The sequence below is a fragment of the Poecilia reticulata genome, chromosome 19 (assembly GCF_904066995.2).
Source record: "Poecilia reticulata chromosome 19, P_reticulata-male-v2, whole genome shotgun sequence".
Classification (NCBI taxonomy): Eukaryota; Metazoa; Chordata; class Actinopteri; order Cyprinodontiformes; family Poeciliidae; genus Poecilia; species Poecilia reticulata.
The window spans coordinates 22089477-22099867 of NC_088848.1; positions in this window are offsets into that span (position 1 = coordinate 22089477).

Genomic DNA, 10391 nt, shown 5'->3' on the forward strand with positions numbered 1-10391 from the left:
ATAGAAGACAGTGTGGCCCCCCCATCCCCCACCCGCAACCCCATGGCGACCCCTTACCCTACTCCCAAGGATCTCAAAAATATATATATGAAAGTGGAGAGTTGTAAAGATTAAATCATCACTAACAATTACATACTGAAAGATTATATAGAATTATGCTGCACTCTTTCCATGATCAAAGAATAAGCTGCATCCCAAGCTTTAATCGTTCTCTGACTGGCCATGTGCATCTTGGCAACTGACCTCTCCATCATAACGATATCTAGAAAGGAGTTGGCCCATTGTTGCCAAGGCAATAAGTGTGGTGGTTGCCATCGTAGAGCCAACATCCTCTTAGCCGCAGTGAGGCCTGCCCATAGCATGCGCTTTTGTTGAGAGGAAAGTTCTAAAGTGGAATCGTCATTAAGTAAGAACAAAGATGGTGATAAACAAATGTCAGATTCAAGCAACTCACTCAGCGTAGTGGAAACTTGCCTCCAGAAAGCAGCCACACTGGGACAATCCCAATACATGTGCATAAAAGAACCTGGAGTCTTAAGTGTACACAGGTCACACATGGGAGATGTAATAATTTTCATAGCGTGACGTTTCCTGGGTGTCAAGTACATCCTATGGATAAATTTGAAATGAATAAGCTGATGATCAGGGTTTTTGGATGTGTTGTGGAGATTCTGCCATATTGTATCCCAGAAGATTCCTATATCTCCCATAAAAGAAAGATCCCTCTCCCAAACATTTTCAACAGGGAGTCTGGCATGAGGATCTGAAATAAATTTATATAATTTAGAAACAATGCCACGCGTCTGACCCCGTGAGGCAAGAAGTTCTTGTAGGGGATGAATTGGGAGAGGTCCACCCCAAGGAACCCCATATGCTTTCATGGCCGATCTGAGCTGTAAATAAAAGAAAAAAGTAGAACCTGGCAAATTATACGCAGATTGTAGGTCACTAAAAGAACGTAGGCCATCATTATTCATAAGATCTTGTAGGACATTGATACCCTTATCCCTCCACCTAGGGAATGAAAATGGTTTGTTTCCGATAAGGATGGAAAAGTTATTAAATATAGGAGAGTGTTTATGCCATTTCAGGTTGGTGTTTGTAAGATTTATCACTGAATGACAGGTTCTCAGAAGTGAGGAAATTATGGGTCCCAATTGTGATTTAGCCTCATTAGGAGGTATCTTAGAATATATCAAGTCTTCCAGTCTGTATGGTTTGGAAATATTTTCTTCAATTGATTTCCACGAAACCGAAACCTCAGGGTTCAACCATACACGCAAAGGTCGGAGCATAAAGGACCAAAAATACATCTTAAAATTCGGTAGACCCAAGCCCCCAAGTGTTTTTTCTCGTTGAAGTGTTCTCAATTTCAAACGGGGTTTCTTCCCATTGTAAATAAATTTAGATATGAGAGAATGAAGCCTGTCCCAGTAACCTCTTGTTGGTGGAAGGGGAATCATTGAGGAGTAAAAATTAACACGCGGGAGGATATCCATTTTGATTATCGATACGCGGGCTTAGAGAGAATTTGGGAGTTTTGACCAGCGCTGTAAATCCTTCTCAATAAGGTTAAATACCCTCTGGAAGTTGTCTGAGGCTATACGAAATATAGAGGGAGAGATGTCAATCCCAAGATATTTAAAATGGCTCACCACTGGAATGGTAGATGGCAAGGGGGAGGTTGGTGTAATCGAATTTAGATGCAACAATGACGACTTGCTCCAATTATTTTATAACCAGATATTGAACCGAACAGATCAAAGACGGATAGAAGATGTGCTAAAGAGGACCCTGTGTCACCAATATAAAGTAAAATATCATCCGCATATAACGATATGTGGTGCTCGGTTCCTTTGACTGAGATGGGCAGAACAGAGGGGTGTTGTCTAATTTTCTGGGCCAGCGGTTCAAGTGAGAGGGCAAAAAGCAACGGGGAGAGGGGGCAGCCCTGAGGTGTGCCCCTTAGTATGGGGAATAGAGAAGAACAAGTATTACCAGTATACCATCGCAGAAGGGTTAGCATAAAGAACTTTTATCAATTTAATGAATTGTGGACCTAGTTTAAAGTTGTCCAAGGTGGCCCAGAGATAAGACCACTCCAGTCTGTCAAACGCTTTTTCGGCATCAAGAGACAGGACCGAGCATGGGGAATCATTTGTCTTTGTTTCGTGAATAATGTGTAGCAAGCGCCGTAAATTGTCAGATGCAAATCTGCCTTTTATAAATCCGGTCTGATCATTGTGTATCAGTCTGGATAAATGGCTTTCAAGTCGCATTGCAAGTACTTTCGCATAGAGTTTGACATCACCATTTAAGAGAGACAAGGGTCTGTAGTTACTGCATTGTGTTGGGTCTTTATTAGGTTTGAGAAGCAATGTAATTATTGCTGTGTTGGTACTTGGATTGAATGAACCTTTATCAATTGCCTTATTAATCATGTCCAACAATGGTGGGCCGAGTATATCCCAAAAGGCAAGGTACAACTCTGGTGGGATTCCGTCCCAACCTGGGGATTTACCTTTCTTCATAGAGGTCAGAGTTTTTCTCAACTCTTGTGATGTAATGGGGGCACTAAGTTTATCTGAATCCTCATCAGTAAGGATGGGGAGCTGGAGATTCCTAAAAAACTGCTTGCATTTTCCAGCATTCGGAGCTACTTCAGAGGAGTAAAGGGAAGAGTAATAATTTTGAATGCTGAGTTAATTTCGCAGGGCTCAGTTAGGATGCCGGTCGGCGATTGAATAGCCATAATATTGGAGTATTTCTCATTCTGTTTCAATCTTAAGGCTAGTAAATGGCTTGGTCTCGAGCCGTTAAAATAGTAATTCCTTCTGGTTTTATGAATCAGGAATTAAGCTCTTTGCCTTAACAATGACTTTAATTCTGTTGCAGTCACTGATATTTTCCCCAGTAGTTCATCATTCTGCTTATTCTGTCTTTCTAATTCAAGTTGATTAAGAGTTTCCTCCAGCTCACCAATTTTTTGCAGACGGTTTTTCTTAAGATGAGATGAGAAGGAGATTGATGTGTTTCTAATTGATCCTTTAATCGCATCCCACAGAAATCTCGGATCCTCTACTGAGCCAGCATTGATCTCTATAAAGGTTTTTAGCGAGTTACGAAAGAAATTACAGAAATCTTCATTTCTAAGAAGTGAAATATTGAATCGCCAACGCGAAGCTTTGGAAGGGGTGTTCCTAAGCGTAAGGCGAGCTGATACAATGCTGTGGTCTGATAACGGACACGGTAGGATTACTACATTATGAATTTCAGAGAATGAGTTAGTAGATACTAATAGGTAATCTAACCTGGAGAAAGATTGATGTCTGGCTGAATAAAAAGTGTATCGTTTGCAGGTAGGATTAACTACAAGATACAAGTCCACCAGACTGAAAGCTGAAAGGAAATCCTGCAACTCTTTCGATGATCGCATTTGTGTGGAGGTAGAAAGACACGTCGATTTGTCCAGTGCTAAATTGACACAGGCATTCATATCCGCACCAATGATAAATGAATAGTCATGTATTTGTGTCAGAATTGAAATCAGCTTAGAAAAGAAATCCGGCTCATATAGAGATGGGGCATAGATCGAAATAAAGGCAAATTTGTGACCTGCAATTATGGTTTTGATGTATGAAACCCTGCCGTCCTCACTTCCATATTTCCCTAGTATATTCAATGACAAATTACGTTTTAGCACAATTAATGACCCTCTCTTTTTCGAGCTCCATGAAGCTGATGCAGCTGTGTAGTAAAATTTATTTGCAAAGCGCTGTGTGTCCACAGATCTTAAGTGTGACTCCTGGATGAAAGCTACATCCACCGAGTGTCTGCGAAGAAAGTCTAAACAGGCTGCACGTTTAATTTGCCCATTTAGATGAAGACGTTTTGAATGTTGCGTAGGGCGGTGTGCTAAAAAAAAAAGAAAGAAACAAGAAATCAGAAGTACTCTTCATGATTCTGATAAATATGTCTTCTTTGACCCTTGACCTTTCATCTAAGTAACTATTTGTCTGACAACAATGCCTGAGATTGGTCAGAGGACCTGAAGAGCCGTGGCCCCAGTTACATAAGCCAGTGAAACGGCCGTTTGATCCGACTTCATTTCTGCTCTGCAGGGATTAGAAATGTGATATTCTTGTACTCCCACAGACTGAAGCAGTTGTGAAAAGGCCTTCGTGTTTTCAGGTCCAGCTGGTTGTTGTTTACTGTGGCAAGAAACCAGTGAGTAGTAATAGCATCTTGCACCAAAAATAAAAAATAAAACAAATAAAAATAACTCCCCCAGAGTACAATCACAAAGCCACAGTTTATGCTTAGTGGAGATATATTTGATACATTTTAAATTTTGACTTCCACCGTCACTGTATAAACTGATATAACGAATTTATAATATAAATATTCCTACAGTATAAATGATGTTTGATTGAAATTGAAATTAGTACGTCTAATTTAGTTTTTATTCTAGCGTAATATTTGTTATGTTTTGTGTCATAGTTAACAACAATAGACATCAAAAATCAACCAAAATAAGCAGAAACTTCTGGTTCTCTTTGCTGAATTTATTTTCACTGTTACATAAACCTATGGATTCATCATGACGTTTTTCAGCTGAATAAAAATCTAATTGAAGTCATTATTTTTGGTCCTAAACTAGAATAATCTAGATTCGGCATGCAGCTTCAGTTATTATATCTGGAAAGCAGCGATCAGGCCTGAAGTCTGGGTTTAGTGATGAACTGAACCCTCAGAGACACATAAACAAAGTTACAAAGTCGGCCTTCTGTCACCTGAAGACCATTCCCAGGATTAAAGAACTAACGTCCTACCAACTCCTACAGGATTTCTTGATCTGATAAAGTTATTTGACAACTTTAAACTGTGTTTGTGAATCTATTTTAAGTCAGTTATTCTTGAGGAAGTATTCCACTCTTAATATCAGTCCTTGAAAGTTTCTCAAAGTCAGTGCACTAATTTCTAATTTACACAACTGTTTTGCCTTTAAGTGCCATAAACCCTGTTAGTCAGTTACAGTGACAATAAAAAAACTTTTAGAAATCTAAAAAGAAGAAATGAGAAAGGGGGCAAATATGTTTTCACAGCCATGTGTTCTTAAGAGAGCTCATTCTGTACAGATTTAAGAATAACTCCGGAGCTCAGATGTAGGTGGAAATAAACTGGCATATCGTCTGAATGTGGAATCAGCTGCTGAGTCACAATCTGTCTCACGATGAATGTTTGAAATGAAACTGTTTTCAGGAATACTAAGTGGATTAATAATTGTTTAAATTGGAATTTGATTCATAAAATTAGTAAATACCATCTACTCAACAACCCAGAACAAGAATCAGACATGGAGAAAACAACATTTAGTTTTATCAGAACAAGAATCCAGAGAAAACCCTACTAGTTTATAAATTATGGATTACTTGTTCCTATTAAACATGGGGAACCAAGTTTTGCACTTTTACCTTCTTGAATTTCTTTTGGTTTGTTGTTTTGTTTGTATTTCCTTCTAAGCACTTTGAGCTGCTTTGTCACTGAAAATCTGCTTTGTAAATAAACTTACCATAAATAATTCATAATCGAACCATACATCTTAAAATACCACTTACTATTAGATGGTCAATGTAACATATGATGAATGTTGTCACATATCTATCCAACCAACCAACCAGCTCCATCTTTGCTGCTGGTACCTATCGTATAGTTTAAGAACTAAGATCAAGGTACAGACCTTTAGCGGCTCAATCCAAGTCAGATTGGACCGGACAGCGCCTCTGAACATCCGGCTTCAGGTTTAGCTATGGATTATGTCTGGGCCATTGTGGCACAGAATACTGAAAAGCAGTGGCGCAACTACACATTATTCAGGTGGATGCGAAAACATAGATCGGCGGGCGCCCCCCCCCAGCGAAGGAACGTCAGGGTGAAGGAGTGACGCTCACTTGCTCTTCTACTATGGGCTCTTCTAGTGTATGGGAAAACTTCATCGGCGCGCCCCCTCCAGACGGGGTTTTGGCGCCCCCTCTGGTGCTGTGCCCCTATGCGTTGCATACCCTGCATACCCACTTTTTGCGCCACTGCTGGAAAGGATGTGACATGACTTGTGAACAAGTCTGCCCAGTCAATTTAATAAACGTCTGAAAGAAAGAGCAATTTTCTCAGGTACTATAAATGCACTGTCCCTCAGTTTTGAACCTCTACTTTTCCACAGTAGTTTCATTTAGTAACAAAATCCTGGGTTGTCGACCAACTGTCCATGGATGTGTTTGGTCACACCTCTGCAGCTCCTGCCTGCCTTTTCACCGACACCCAGGGGGTGAAACATTAATCGGCTCAGTATCCAGTATCCTCCTCTGGCAACCTTGACCTCTGTCAGAGTACTAACTGGATCATTGGTGAACTAATCAGGAATATTAACTCATCAGTCTGTTATTTTAAAAAAACTTTCTCTAACACATTTACATTGTATTTAAAATTGCAAATATTCCTAATTGATGATGGAGTCTTCATGGATGTGCTTAGTCAGCAGGATTCATTTCTCTGTTCTCACCTGAACTCTGATCTAAAGGTGTGTTCATGCGAGCTGGATTTATATTACAGCTATTTGTAACATGAAACCAGTCAATAGGAGCAAGTTAGGCGTGGAAACATCAACCCTGCTCTGTGTGGAAGATGCTGAACAGCTAAGGGACAAAATTAGGGGGGGAAAAAAAAGCAAGCTACTGTGACACGTTACCTTGAGTTTGAGTTAGCTTGACGCTGCTGAGTGACAAGCTACCCTGTCCTTTTTGATGGTGGAAACCTCCATAAGAACCTGACTCCAAGTGTTCTGTCTGACAAACAGAGCACTGAGAGTTAATGATGTGAGTGACAGGAACAGCTCCGGCTTTGTCTCCTTCCAGTGAAGAGACGCAGCTAAACGCTGAGGCACTTAGCCAGGTGAACAACAAACAGCATGCACATTTACACTTTGGGTTCCTGAACAGTCTTAACAAATTTAACTTTCCTTGAACTTTTTTTTTAAATGTACCCAGGATGTTTGTGTGTGTGTGTGTGTGTGTGTGTTTGTAAGCTAAAAAAATGGTAGTTTTCTTGTTGGTACATTACGAAAACACCAAATCTTACCAAGTATTTTTAGTCTAGTTTCTTGTGCAAATATTGTAGTACAATGGAAATAAGACAAAACCAGCTTAGAAGTAACTTTTCAGCAAGATATCAGAACTTGTTGAATATTGAAAATGTATAATAATTGAAATAATCTGCCAGAGGAAGTAGTAGTTTTTCATCAATATTAAGGAATTACTGACTTAAAACAAGCTCCTATATCTTTCTGAAAAGACACTTGCAAAAGAAAATATCAAAATATCCCATAATTATTTCCACTTGAAGTGGCAAAAATCAAAGAGTCTGCATGCTGAGGTGAGACTGAACACCAGAGTAAGGTACGACTTTTCTGAGACCTCTGGTGAAAGATTTTAAAAAGTCTAAAAACAATTTCAATTCAACCATTCCACTATATGGAGCATAGCATTAAAAGTGGAGAACATTCAAAGCAATCGAAGGGCATGTTGGCAGTATGATTATTAGAATAGAATCAAAATTACATTAAAACTATGGTTACGATTACAGTAAAATTGTAACAGATTTCCAGTCAAACTAATAAATTCCATTAAAACTGTAGTTGAATCACAGTATGTTGCTGTAATTTTTACAGCAAGTTGTTGACAACCCGTCAGCCAGTACTTCACTGCAAATGATAGAGTAATTTTCTTTTTTGAAGTGCAAGAAAGCAGATTACCTATGATAATAGAAGAATACTGCTCAAGTTCAACTTTGGCAGGAAGTGTGTGAAGAGCAAAACATTTGGTCTGAGAAAATATAAAAGTCTGGCTAAAATTTTCCTGAGAGACCTGAACCTTTGGAATCATGCTGTCAGGACACACACATCTAAAATAATTTAATTTTAGATTTGTTTTCAGTTTAAAAAAACAAAACAAAACAAAAAAAAGCAATGAAAACTTCAAGAAAATGATTGACCCCAAGCAAGATAACTACTTATAATGTTAAAGAAGAAGACAGGAAGTAGTTGGAGGGTCATGGTGCTGCATGTCTGTAATGACTTATCATGTGGACAAACTTATTCCCATGTGATTAATTGAGTTTCTCATTGGAAACACCTCAACTGCTAATTTGTGTTTTGTTTTGTTTTTTTTCAACATTAGCGGGATATTGACAAAGTTTTCCGAACCTTTATAATGGCTGCTACTGAGTACATTGTGATTTCCATGTGTGTTCCCTCATCTTCCTGTTCTTCTAACCTTGGAGGCAGAGCAGCAGCCATAGAACAGTTTCTATGCCTTTGACTTAGTTTCTAATAATGTGGCCAATCACTGAAGTGTGAACATGTGACGTCAGTGGAAGTGAGGAAAAGGGCAGAAAACCAGAACACGTGGCATCATGCTCCACAAGGACAAGAAGTAGAATGAACATGACGTCCTCACCCAGAACTCTTCCTGAATTAAGAAAAAAAAAAGGTAATAAAAGCTGCTGTGTGTTTAACTGTGAAGCGCTCCATGTGCTCATGTTCACACCGGGATGTGAGGGCGGGCTCACATCTGCGCTCCAACTTGTCTCCTGGTTCTGAGTTTCTTTTACGATAATATGATCCACACAGGAGAGTGTGTGCGCGTTTGTTGGTAATACCTTGTGGGGACCTTTTTCCTGACATACTACGTTGTGGGGACCCACTGTTCCTTGTGGGGACCGAAGTCTGGTCCCCACAAGGAGCAATGCTGTTTTTGGGTCAGGGGTTAGATTTAGGACTAAGGTGTGAATTGAGTTTCGGTTAGGGTTAGGGTTAGGATAAGGGTAAGGTTTAGGCTGTTGAAATGAATGGAAGTCAATGGAAAGTCCCTACAAAGATAGCCATGCAAACGTGTGTGTGTATGTGTGTGTGCGCACAGCTATTTGTAGCAGGTCTGGTTCCATGGGAACCCATCCTCCATCTGTTGGTTTCACACAGCCCACTCCCGCCAAGCCCTAATTTTACCCTAAATTTACCAGCAGCTGACCCTTTTTTTTCTTGGTGGCATCACTGATACCGTCTCCTTGATCTCTCACTCACTCTCTCTCTCTCTGCTTTCTCCTCTTTCTGATCAACACACACACACACGCACAAACACATACACACACCCATCAAGAACTATCTTTACTCTCCATATGCTCTTTCACACACTAAAGCACACTTTCCCACCTCTACAGTCTGTTCTGACATGAGAATAGACTGAAAATGGTACATTTATGCTAAACGGCAGAGAGCTTTTAAAGTCAGAAATACCGCCAGCTGAAGGAAAAGCTATGATGAGTTTTCCCTGAGTGTTGGTTTTTGGCATATAAGAAGCAAAAACTCAGGCTCTCAGCCATGAGAGCCTGAAATTAATTAATCAGTGTTGCATATGGTTGAGTTTTTTTTTTTTGTAAGCGTATGGTGAAATGTCGTTTCTCACTTCAGCTTGGGGCCTTTTGGAGGAAGCAGACAGGCCATTCATAAGACTGAACTGAGAGGCCCTGGTCTACATGAGAGATGGAAAAAAAAACAGGACATACAAGAAGCTTGTGCTACAGTTACTGCATTAATAATGACAACAAAAATATGTTTTGTGCTTTTAAAATGATTGCGACTTGAAAAACACAATTCTTTTAAAGCTGCAGGATTTAACTTTTATAAAAATGTATGTTTTGTAAGTATTTGTTCAAATTATAATAATGTGGTGGTATAAGACAGATAATCTATCAACAGATTCTAGCTCCTCTGCCTTTTAAATGCATTTGTCTCAATCTGCTTTCAAATATCCCTTGATTAAAGTACAACAGATTCAGTTTTTTTAAGACGGATGAGGCGCAGCAGCTGCTGGCAGCACAGCCACAGCACTCTCTACGTGTCAGCTGGATTCTCTGCTGAGGCTTTAATTCGCCTCATCCCATCCCAGTAAAAGGCGCTCAATGGCTCCCCTCGTCAGACCCAGGGGCCAAACATTTCTGCCTTTGTTCCCTCGGCAGAGATCGGGTTTAAAGGGATGACAAGGACAAGGGACGGTGTTCAGCAACTTTTTGGGTTGATTGTTGCTGTATGCAAAACGGATGAAAAGGGGGGAGGAGGTTAAACTGTACTTTCTGTCAATTGTTTGTATAAATCTGACAGAGAAGCAGATGCATTGTGTGGACTCCAGGTGCTTTTGATTTCCAAATCTGACCTATGTCTCTCTTTGTATGAAGTGCAGATTAGATTAGTTTAGTAATCGCTGACTTTGTCCTCAGTAATGAGTAAAATTCACTGTTGGCTTTTATTCTGCCCAATAACTTAGCAACACCTGTAATCCTGT